The sequence below is a fragment of the Callorhinus ursinus genome, unplaced genomic scaffold (assembly GCF_003265705.2).
Source record: "Callorhinus ursinus isolate GAN/ISIS: 27379988/994484 unplaced genomic scaffold, GSC_fseal_2.0 scaffold32, whole genome shotgun sequence".
Taxonomy (NCBI): Eukaryota; Metazoa; Chordata; class Mammalia; order Carnivora; family Otariidae; genus Callorhinus; species Callorhinus ursinus.
In genome coordinates this window covers 12265156-12276361 of record NW_027397094.1, presented here as the reverse complement: position 1 = coordinate 12276361, position 11206 = coordinate 12265156, and the positions used below count along the sequence as shown (strand labels likewise).

General features: G+C 47.6%; 1 long non-coding RNA gene across 1 annotated transcript; it reads right to left on the bottom strand.

Moving 5' to 3' along the window:
• Nucleotides 1–3460: 3460 nt before the first annotated feature.
• On the bottom strand, nucleotides 3461–6556 carry LOC141370344 (uncharacterized). The gene is made up of 2 exons (XR_012374308.1): nucleotides 6455–6556; nucleotides 3461–4174 (listed from the first exon to the last, which is right to left on the bottom strand). It is a non-coding gene; the product is annotated as an uncharacterized lncRNA (long non-coding RNA).
• Between the last annotated feature and the right edge of the window lie 4650 nt (nucleotides 6557–11206).

Genomic DNA, 11206 nt, shown 5'->3' with positions numbered 1-11206 from the left:
TTTTTTAACCTATAATGTACTATTTGTTTCAGGGGTACAGATCTGTGATTCATCAGTCTTACACAATTCACAGCGCTCACCATAGCACATACCCTCCCCAATGTCTATCACCCAGCCCCCCCATCCCTCCCACCGCCCCCACCACTCCAGCAACCCTCAGTTTGTCTCCTGAGATTAAGAGTCTCTTATGGTTTGTCTCCCTCTCCGGTTTCATCTTGTTTCATTTTTCCTTCCCTTCCCCTATGATCCTCTGTCTTGTTTCTCATATTCCTCTTATCAGTGAGATCAGATGATACTTGTCTTTCTCTGATTGACTTATTTCACTTAGCATAATACCCTCCAGTTCCATCCATGTCAGATCACATATTTTTAACATTTATTTAGATTAGACAAGTATTTATGGAGTCCCTCTCTGTGCAAACCTCTGTAACAGGCAGAGAAGGGGTGAGGAGGAAGCGTGAGGAGCAGACCCTGTCCTCAAAGTGGGGGAGTTGGGGGGGCAACGCAGGGGGAACACACAGCAGGAAGGAGGACGTGGGCAGCCAGGCGCAGACTGGGTGCCTGTGTCATGGAATGTGTGGCTTTCTGGTCTATTCTAGAAACCACTCGGTGCAAATTTGAGAGGAACAGGATATTTATAGTCTCCCAGTATCTTCCCACAAATTAAAACTAACATCATGTGCCTCTTGGCGTGATACATTAAGAAGGTAACATTTATGTAGCAGTTCTGCCCAAAGTGCATCATCTGAACCTAATCACAAGGAACAAATCAGACAGGCCCAAATGAGGGGCATTCTCAAAGCCCTGTGTGATTCGACACGAGACACAAAGCAAGACTGAAGAGCTATCCCAGGTTAAAGGAGACAAGTGTGACATGGTAACTGCAAACAACGTGTGATTCTGGGTTGGCTCCTGGAACAGGGAAAAGCAATTTCTCTAAAGGACAGTATTGGGTTAACTGGTGAAATTTGAATATGGGCTCTATAGTAGATCATGTGTTGTATTAATGCTAAATTTCCTGAGTATGACAATTGTATAGTCACTTTATATATGTGTGTGTGTGTATAGTCACTTTATATATATATATATCCTGAAACTGAAACCTGAAACTAGCTCTTGTAGCCCATCAACCAAAACTAGTCCAAACATAACTAGGAACAGGCCAGAAGAAAGTGAACCCAGGAATTTGGGCCTTTTTGAGGCAAATATATATATATATGCCTAATTCCTAGAAACAAGGGGCAAAACACTGCAATTCACTTCTCAGATGAAACCATCTGGTTTCCCAAAAATGTCAGTAATGATAGCATGTACACAGAAGGAAAAAAAAAGATTTTAAAAGGTGGCAAAATATTAATAATCAGAGGACCTGAAGGATGTATAGAGTTCATTGTACTTTTCTTGCAGGTTTTCTATAAGGTTGATATGTTTTCAAAATAAAAAGTTTGTAAATCTGTCTTAGCGTTAAAGTCAGTGATTTAAACACGGAAGCCGGTGTAGCATAAGAAACGTAATGATGAGCAGGCACATTATACCTCTCAGTCATGGCCATCTCAACCACCTGATTGTAGGTATTATTTATTATTAGTGCCCCATTTTGCAGGTGGGGAAACTCACCCAAGATTCACAGCTAGTATGTTGAAGAGCTGGGATTGAAGCCTGGGAAGGTTGGCTCCAAGAACTGTTTACTGTTGGCATGTGGGGATTACAGCTAAGACACCTGGCTTCCAATCTCACATTCATCACATTGTTGATGGGGTGGCCATGGGCAAGCTACTAGCCTCAGTTGCTGAAAGTGTTTTTTAAAAATGAGGTTTACATGAGGCGCCTGACTGTTCAGTTGATAGAGCATGTGACTCTTGATCTTGGGGTCATGAGTTCAAGCCTCACAGTGGGTGTAGAGTTTACTTAAAAAAAAAAAGATGAGGGTTATAAAAGCCCTTACTTGTAGGGTTGAATGAGGTAGAGGATGTTAAGGGCTCAAAAAGGTGCTTGGGACATAATAAACATATCATCATGCGGAACTTTCTGGACCTGGGGCCCATAAGGTAGTTGCTCCTAAATTGTATGGGTGACTGAGAGTAATTAGACAGAAATGAGTAACCACAGAGGGGACGGAAGCTTTGAGACAGGGAAACTGTTATGTGCAAAATCCACATAGAGCAGGATGGACGTCCACTGGATGACTAGAAACCACTGCAGAGCACTCTGGAGTTCTTCTGATCACCTTCGCTTCCTAGGCCCTTCCTGGATTGTGCGGTAAGTATCCATAGCCAGAAGTGCCATCACCTACAGGGAATCCCAAAGGGAGACGATATTTTGTCTAGCCTATAAGCGAACAGCTCATTCACTTTTGGGTCCTGTCTATACTGACAGAAGCCCCTTGGTAAGAATGCTTGATTCTATCGCCATCTCTGTCTGTCTGTCTCTCTCTCTAGATAAATACATACACACCATCACACCACCCAGGGGTCTTTTGGTCTGAATCCCCCATAAACATGTGTACAATAGCACTGCACTTGGCCTGTCCATGCTAACCATCATGACTCCACGGGGCATTTCTGTTGGAGATGGTACAGTTCCCATGAGTCCCTGTGACAACCCCCAGAGAGGAGAGAACAGGAACTCTGCTGTTTAAAGGCAGATAGAGTTCAGCAGGCTATCTTTGACTACAGTTGTTCCTTTGGGGATAGAAAAAGCTGAACTTGGAAGTTATTTGTGGAGACTGAATATATACAGAGAGAGAGGGAGTCAGTCAGACAGACAGAGACAGAAACAGACAGGAGACAGAGAGAGACAGAGAATGAATGAGCAGCCTGGAAATGGATTAGCAACCTGGAAGTCAAGGTTTGGCAAAAGTGATAACCAATGGGTAGTGGTGTTTGAAAAATTTGGGATCAAGGTATCCACAGAAAGGGGAAACCTGAAATTAGCCCTTATAGCCCATCAACCAAAACGAGTCCAAACATAACTAGGAACAGGTCAGAAGAAAGCAAACCCAGGAATCTGGACCCTTTAGAGGCGACCAACTTAGCTAAGGGTTTTCTGTTCCTCCTCAAGGCCAGGCTGGTGGAGGGTCCTGCCCAGTGTGCTGGGGGCTGGCGAGGGTGGGGGGAGGCTAGAGCCTGGGCTGGTGGGGAAACAAGGGGCTCAGATATCCTGCAGAGGAGACACAACTTTGAAAAGAGGCTTCAGGTCATGAAAGGCTTGGACTGCTTCAGTGCTTCAGGGTTTAAATTATTTTTAGGTGGCTGCCAGTGAAGTGTGAAATGTCCTCTGGGATTTGATATAACACTCATTAGTTTAAATCTGACGTTATATCCTTCACTGTCCCTTGCCTCCTCCTTGCTCATGAACTATGACCTCAGCCTAGCCCAGGTTCTTAAGATTTTTAAGGTAGACAATCAAACTTAGGTAAACATCCCCACCAGAGAGAGTAACCATGGGCCCAGCTTCCTCCTGAAAGTGCATATATATATTTAGGTCAAACATACAATCACAACCCTTGTGTGTTACTGGACTTGCCTTATGTTGAAAGAGAACGCTTTGTTGAGGAGCCTGAGTGCCCTGGAAGGAAGTTGCTCAATCTAAGTGGAAACCAAACCCCTAGCTTTGGTTTCCTCGGGAAATTTTGCAGTAACTGCTTCTCTATAATTAGTTAGCGCGGGCTAGGCCTCAGCCTAGACCAGCCATAGCCTAATAGACGGGAGCCGTGCGTAGACCTAGAGCCATCCAGCAGGTCGCTTGTGCCCATCCTGGAGCCTGGAGCCTCTGAATCTTGCAGATTTGCCTTTGAAGAAATCACCCCGTCTGGGAGTTTAGCAACTGTTTTTCTAAGTCTGCTGCAGATCCAAGAGAGAGAGAGGAGGTGGAGGGAGGGAGCGGGAGATGACGGTTTGGTGCAAAGCAGGTTCACTTCTACCTCTTGTCTGTAACAGGCCCACATTTGAAAGCGGATTCTGTTGTCAATTAAAGGGGAAAACGATGCGGCGCCTGGGGGGCTCCGTCGGTTAAGCGTCTGCCTTCGGCTCAGGTCATGGTCCCAGGGTCTTGGGATCGAGCCCCACATCGGGCTCCCGGCTCGGCGGGGAGTCTGCTTCTCCCTCTGCCTCTGCTGCTTCCCCTGCCTGTGCTCTCTCACTTGCACGCTCTCTCAAGTAAATAAAGAAAATCTCTAAAAAAAAATAATAAAGGGGAAAAGGAGTTAACGATTACAGATCTATCTTTGTTTTTTCATTGGTGAGGAAATAAGCCCAGAGAGGTTAAGTGGCCTGAGGTTGTGAATTTACGGTAAGTGGCTGAAGCTTCTGGCTTCCTGCCCAGGGCCTGTTCTCACAACTGAACCACCCGCCACCCCCACCCCCACCCATCCCTCCACAAATAACACTGAGGACAGCAGAGCGACAGGTGACAATCCACCAATCACTCAATCATCTACTGCTATTAGGCCAGCAGACTGCGCCAGCACCTTGAGGCCCAGAAAGTCTTTAAATCATGTCATCTTTGCCGCAAAGAGCTTGATCTGTACTTTGAGATGTGACCCATATTCAGAACGTGTAACTATCAGTGCAAAACCAGGACGGAGGAGTGTGGAGATCGATGCCATGGCCATCGGAGGCGGGAGAGCGCTCTCCCGGGTGGGCTTCACAGAGGAGGTGAGCCCAACCCTGAGCCTTGGAGGATGCATTCCAGACACAAGGGCAGGAAGGCAGCCTAGGACCCTGTAGGAACAGTGTCAGCAGCACAAACAGAGGGGTCCTTGAGGACCTAAGGGGGTGTCCTGGCATCGGGGTTATGTTCACACTAGGGGAGATGGCCTGGACCCGCCGGCTTCTCCCCTCCCCCTTCCCCCTGACTGATGGGAAAGTCACAGTAATGCAGTAGCTTGTCAACACCCACCGCTGGGTCCTCAGATCAGACCTTCATCACCCCTCCACCACCAGCCTTCTCTCTGCTCTTCTAGCCCGTGATCTAGCTTCCCTACCCTTCTAATGGCCCCCAGAATTCTCTTGCTAAATAGCCAATTACTATGTCCTCACTCTGCTTTTAGACCCAAGCAACCCATTGCCTGTAGGATAAGTCCATACTCCTTTGCAGGGCAGACGAGGCCCTGCAAAGTCTGACTATGCCTACTTTATGTGCCCTCCCCTCTTGCATCCTCGGATCCAGGCTCATGGCCTCATAGCCCCTTGCTATAAACAACATATATTACCCCCCATGAGGGTAATGAGAACTGAGTCCTCCATGCCTCTCTGGCATAGTTCCTTCCTCACAGAAAGTCTTTGGGACTATTTATCTTGTAATTTTCTTTGAGACTCACCTCAAATGCATCACCTCCTCCATGAAGCCTCCCTGTCTTGCAGCTCAGGTTCCCAACCCTAAGCTCTGATATCACATTGTTGTTCCTGTTCCCAAATTTGTTTAAATATCTACTTCTTCTGTAAGCCAGAGCCAAGTGCCCAGGGCCTGATTCTCAGTCTGTTATGCCCAGGGCCTGGTGTAGCTCATTGTTCATAGAGTGTTGCTTAACAAAGATCTGCTGAATGAATGAATGAATGCGTGGAAAAGTATGGTAGAGAGGAGTAAAAAATGAAGCCAGATTTTCAGGTTATTGGGGCAAAATGCATAGAGGACACTCTGTGCAGATGTGGCCCCACAGAGAGGCCAATTCTGTCCCCAGAATGGCTGGGATTTGCCCTGCTGGGGTCTTCCCCGCTCTATTACTGAGCTCCCATCCTCCCTCTAGGGGGTGCAGGGAGGGCACCCCTGGTCCCAGTTGACTGCAGTGATCACAACAGCAGACATTTCACACACTTTAAAAAATCTATTTTGATGGTAAAAGCCAAAAAATAACAGAGAAAGTCAGGACGAGAAAATGAAGTTAGCCATAATCCCAATGACCTCAGTACAATCAACGATATTATTTTTCTATTTCCCATCCAGTCTTTTTCCTTCTGTCTTGCGATGGTTAATTTTTTTAAGATTTTATTTTATTTATTTGAGAAGAGAGAGAACATGAGTGGGGGGAGGGGGCAGAGGGAGAGGGAGAGGGAGAAGCAGACTCCCCGCTGAGCAGGGAGCCTGATGCGGGGCTCAATCCCAGGACCCTGGGATCATGACATGAGCCGAAGGCAGACGCTTAACGACTGAGCCACCCAGGCGCCCCTTGTGATGATTAATTTTGTATGTCAGTCTGATGGGCTAAGGGATGAACAGAGGACTGGTTAAACATTATTCAGGGGGTGTCTCTGAAGATCTTTCTGAAAGAGATTAGCATTTAAATCAGTAGACTGAGTAAAGATCGCTTCACCAAAGCACAAGGGCTTAAACAGAACACGAAAGCAAAGGAAGGGTGAATTGTCTCTCTCCTCTCGAACGGGGACGTTCGTCTTCTCCTGCCCTTGGCCGTCAGTGCTCCTGGCTCTCAGGCCTTCAGACTTGGACTGGTACTTACACCATTGTCTCCCCTGGATCTCAGGCCTTCGGGTTTGGACTGAGATGGACCCCGTGGGCTTTCCTGGGTCTCCAGCTTGCAGACAGCCCACTGTGGGACTTCTCAGCCTCCAAAATTGCTGAGCTAGTTCCTCAGAATAAACCTCTTTCTCAAACATTGACATGTTGCACATCTTAAACTTACACAATGTTATATGTCAATTGCATCTCAGTAAAGCTGGGAAAAAAATCTCTTTCTGTGAACTTATTAATGTCCTATTGGTTCTGTTTCTCGGGAGAACGCTAATTCATGTCTAGGGTTGCAATTATGGTTTTTTATCTACTTTTTTTTTAAAGATTTTATTTATTTATTTTGACAGAGAGAGAGAGAGAGGCAGCGAGAGAGGGATCACAAGCAGTGGGAATGGGAGAGGGAGAAGCAGGCTTCCCGCTGAGCAGAGAGCCCGACGTGGGGCTCGATCCCAGGACCCTGGGATCATGACCTGAGCCGAAGGCAGACACCCAACGACTGAGCCACCCAGGCGCCCCGCAATTATGGTTTTTTAAATATAGGATAGAAGCAGGAGATCAAAATTCTTAAGAACATCTCTTTCGTTTCCCTTCTAGTGTTCTGCATACAATGGGCGCTCAATAAGTAATTTTAAGCAGACGGACATGTGTCCTGACTAAAAGCTTTTTTCAAAGGTAACGTCACCACTGCTGTGACCCTTCCAGAAGGAAGCCTGTAATCACATCGCTCCAGTGCCCCCGGCTTTCTCTATTCCTCCCTTTTCTTCAAATTTTTCAGTACTCAACCAGTCATTTGGTCAACAAACATTTAGTGAGTGCCAGTGACGGAGTGGGCCCAATGATGGAGTGGGACTAGTAAGCTAGTCCCCCTGCTTACTGCCCTGTGACTTTGCTGGCCTGCAGCCTGTGCGTCCACCCTTGTGACAATCCTGCGGCCCCAGAGTCCCCTCGAGACCTTTTATTGGTGGCTCATTGCTCAGCACTTCTCCAGTTCAAACGAAACGTCCATGTGTACTCAGGTTCCTTCTTTTGTGTGTGCTGCACCCAGAAGCAAAATAATTGTCCAGCTGTCCTGAGAACAGCCAACAGTTGGGATTGTGTCAGCGAGTCTTTGTTCAGTTCCTATAAAGGACAGTCTATTAGGTAATAATCCGTTCCAAATGGAAAACATGTCTTTCATAAGGCCTGAAATTAATTATTGCCACATCCCCCTTCAGGCCCACAAACAGTTCTTTCACTATGAAAGAACAAGCTTAACTAAGTAGAAGGAGTCTTAAAAACATCTTTTCTAGCTTTGAAAATCATGGGATCTGGCCTCGGAGACAAGCAAAGGATGACCACACATGAGGAGCACTCCCTGAAGACAGGCAAGCTAGAGGAGGCTGGTTTGGGGAGAACCGGCACCATCCTTGGAGGGAAGCCGTGCTTCTCAAACTGCTCTTCTTCTGTGCAGGGAACATCAGTGAGGGTGGGCTTGTGAGGGCGAGGCTGTCACGGGGCAGCGCTTGGGGGAAGGCATTGCCTAATGCAGGTGAACACTGCACGAACTTAGGAGGAGTTCATCTCAAATCCCGACAAGAACCGTGTAAACCTGTGGCAGGTCAGAGCTCATCAGCCTCCCCCATAAACTCACAAGCCCAGGAAGAGGCAGGAAAGAAAGCCACATTTCTTACACGCCAGTGCTCCTGAAGGACAGGCAGCTGCTGATCAGGGTGTCCTCTGGAACTTTCTGTAAGGTGCACATGTACACACACACACACACACACACACACACACACACTGTCACGGGCTCAACTCTGTCTCCCTGATATTCCCATGTTGAAGTCTTAACTCCCAGTACCTCAGAATGTGACTACGTTTGGACACAGGATCTTTAAAAGAGGTATTTAAGGTTAAATGAGGTCATTAGAGTGGGTACTAATCCACTATAACTGGTGTCCTTACAATAAAATGAGATTAGGACACAGACACACAGAGGGACGACCATGTGAAGACACAGGGAAGACAGCCATCTTTAAGCCATGGAGAGAGGCCTTAGAAGAAGCCAAACCTGCTGAAGGGGAGACTATGCAACCCCAGAAGGTACTGCTTTTTGATTATTTTGAGCTTAAGGCAGTCAAGACACAGAACGTTCAGAGAAAAATTTTTCTCTCTCTCTTAATTGCCTAGAAGAATTTAAATGGGGGCCTGGCATAGAATGACAGCAATGGCCAGAGATAACTTTCTTATCTGAAAGACGAACCTGCAAGGCTCGACAAGCATCCGCTCTTCTTGTGGACTGTGTCGTGGATCACCTCCCTCCCCCTTGAAGCCCCAGGCCTCTATCTGCTCCTTAGCTTAGGATGGCACAAAAGTCTCGGTTGCCTGACTGCCTTAGGCTCTCATATTTTTATGTGGCTCCTGCATGTACAAAATTAAATTTGATTTCCCCCTGTTAATCTATCTTATGTCAACTTATTGGATCGGTGAAGAACCTAGACGGGTAGAAGGAAAATATTTCCTCCCCTACATGGTCAACACCTTGATCTCAGACCTCTAGCCTCCAGATCTGTGAGAAAATTTACTTATATAGTTTAAGCTACTCGATCTGTGGTACTTTGTGGTAGCCCAAGCAGGCTAATACACCCACTCACACACATTCACCAACTCTCACACTCACATAGAAACTCACATAGAAACACTCTCACACACTCATACACACACACACACACACACACAGACTCACATACTTATACACCATCCAGACTCATGTATTCAAACACACTCACACATACATCCTCACACACTTATACACACACAAATCACATACCCTTGTATACTCATCGACCCAGACATGCTCACACTCATCTCAAACACACTCACACATGCTCTTGCTCACTCCCACGAATCACACACACAGACTCACACTCACTCACACAATCATCCACATAGATGAATACACTCTCTCTCACACACACACAGACTCACATACTCACTCACACTCTCACACACTCATCCACACACTCATCTTCCATCCCCACCCACACCACCTGTGTAGTTGTTGCTCCACTCACACACCCACACCCTCACACCCACTTCCCTGAGCCCAGGGACTTGGGCTGTTGTGGCTCAGGCCTGTACTGAGGCTTGTTCCCTTCTCTTGCTCCCTGTCAAGCTCATTCCCCTTGCTAGAACCTTGGATCCATCCTGGAGCCCTTTGCCTGGGGTCTGACTTCTTGCATTCTGGCACTCCCTGGGTACCTGGCCCTTGGCTCTCCTGTCTCCAACCTTGGCCTGAACAGGAGCTGGGAGGCCTAGATTCTATTGACCAGGGGCAAGGAGCACACACTCTGAGCCTCAGGACTCTTATCTCTAAAATCAATAATGTAAGCTAGCACAGTGGTTCTCCAAGTGTGGTTCCCAGACCAAGAGCAACAGGATCTCCTGGGACTTATTAGAAATGCACATTCTCAGGCTCCACCTGGACATACTGAGTCAGAACCTCTGAGGGGTAGAGCCCAGAAACCTGCATTTTAATGTGTCCTTTGGGTAGTGCTGATCCAGGCTAAAGTTTGAGAACCACTGAACTAGAAGATCTCTAAAATTTCTGCTAGGGACTAAACTTCCCAGACTTGCTATGGGTATTGTGTGGTAATCATGAGGGGAATTATTAATGAAAGGCCTTCAATGTGTCCCTTCCCTCCCAAACATTAGCTCTACAATCCCCTAAAGGAGGTATCATTAAAAGTGTTTTCCGGATGAGTGAAATAAGGCACAGAGAGGCTAAGTAACTCAGGAGGGGACACACAGTGGGACATGTGCAAAAGGGGGACTGACATGGAGCCGCCTCACTGTGTGATCTCTATGACAGTGACAAGTGCCTGACCTCTCAGCACTCAAGGAATGTCGTTTGCTGGTGGTGCTGTGACCCCTGCGTACCTGCTCTTCCCACCGTAACCGGCACGGCTTGCGTCCACCACTGCCTACGTGAAGTACCTTCCAGCTTCTTCCCATCCCTGCCCCCAGATCCGCTTTCCTCTGATTTCCACAGTAGTGAACACCGAGGCCTCCCCGCCACTCCCCGGCTGCCACGAGTCCTGGAGCCAGCCTGGCTACTGTAGGAAAGCGGCTGTCCTCAGTTCCAGACTGTCAAGGCCTAGAAAAAAAATGCATCCTCTCTCCTCATAACCTCCCCTTAAAAGAAAACCTCCTGCAGGCAGAGGTGGAGACTGTCAGAGATTCTACCCTCCTCACAAAATTCCAATACCGGTGGAAGAAACAATGCTTTTGTAATGTTTCCCTAGATGAGGCCTGAGGCCTGTGGGCACTGAATGGAAGGTGAGCCCTCTCCTGGGATAGGTGTGTGTGGGTAGCTGGATCAGCCTGAGGCACGCTTTGCCTCTTTGGGGTTTTAGAGAGGGGGCCTCAACATGCTGCTATTCTTAGCAATGGCTGCTGGTCTGTCCCCCACCAGGAAGACCGGGGTTTTTTTTTCACTGCTCTGGCCCTTGACCACATGCATAGAGGTTTCTAACCAATATTTGTTGATTGAATGAATGAATGTTGTCCCATCTACCGGCTTCTACCTCATGGGGGAAATGCGCACGCACGTGCGCACGCGCGTGCGCGCACACACACACACACACACACACACACACACACACGTGCTCTGGGGCTAATGGAGGACAAGGAGGCCTTGACAAGGGGAAGGTGGTGAGGGGCCAAGACCAAAACGTGAGGGGCCGAGGGGCGTTGAGAATGGGTC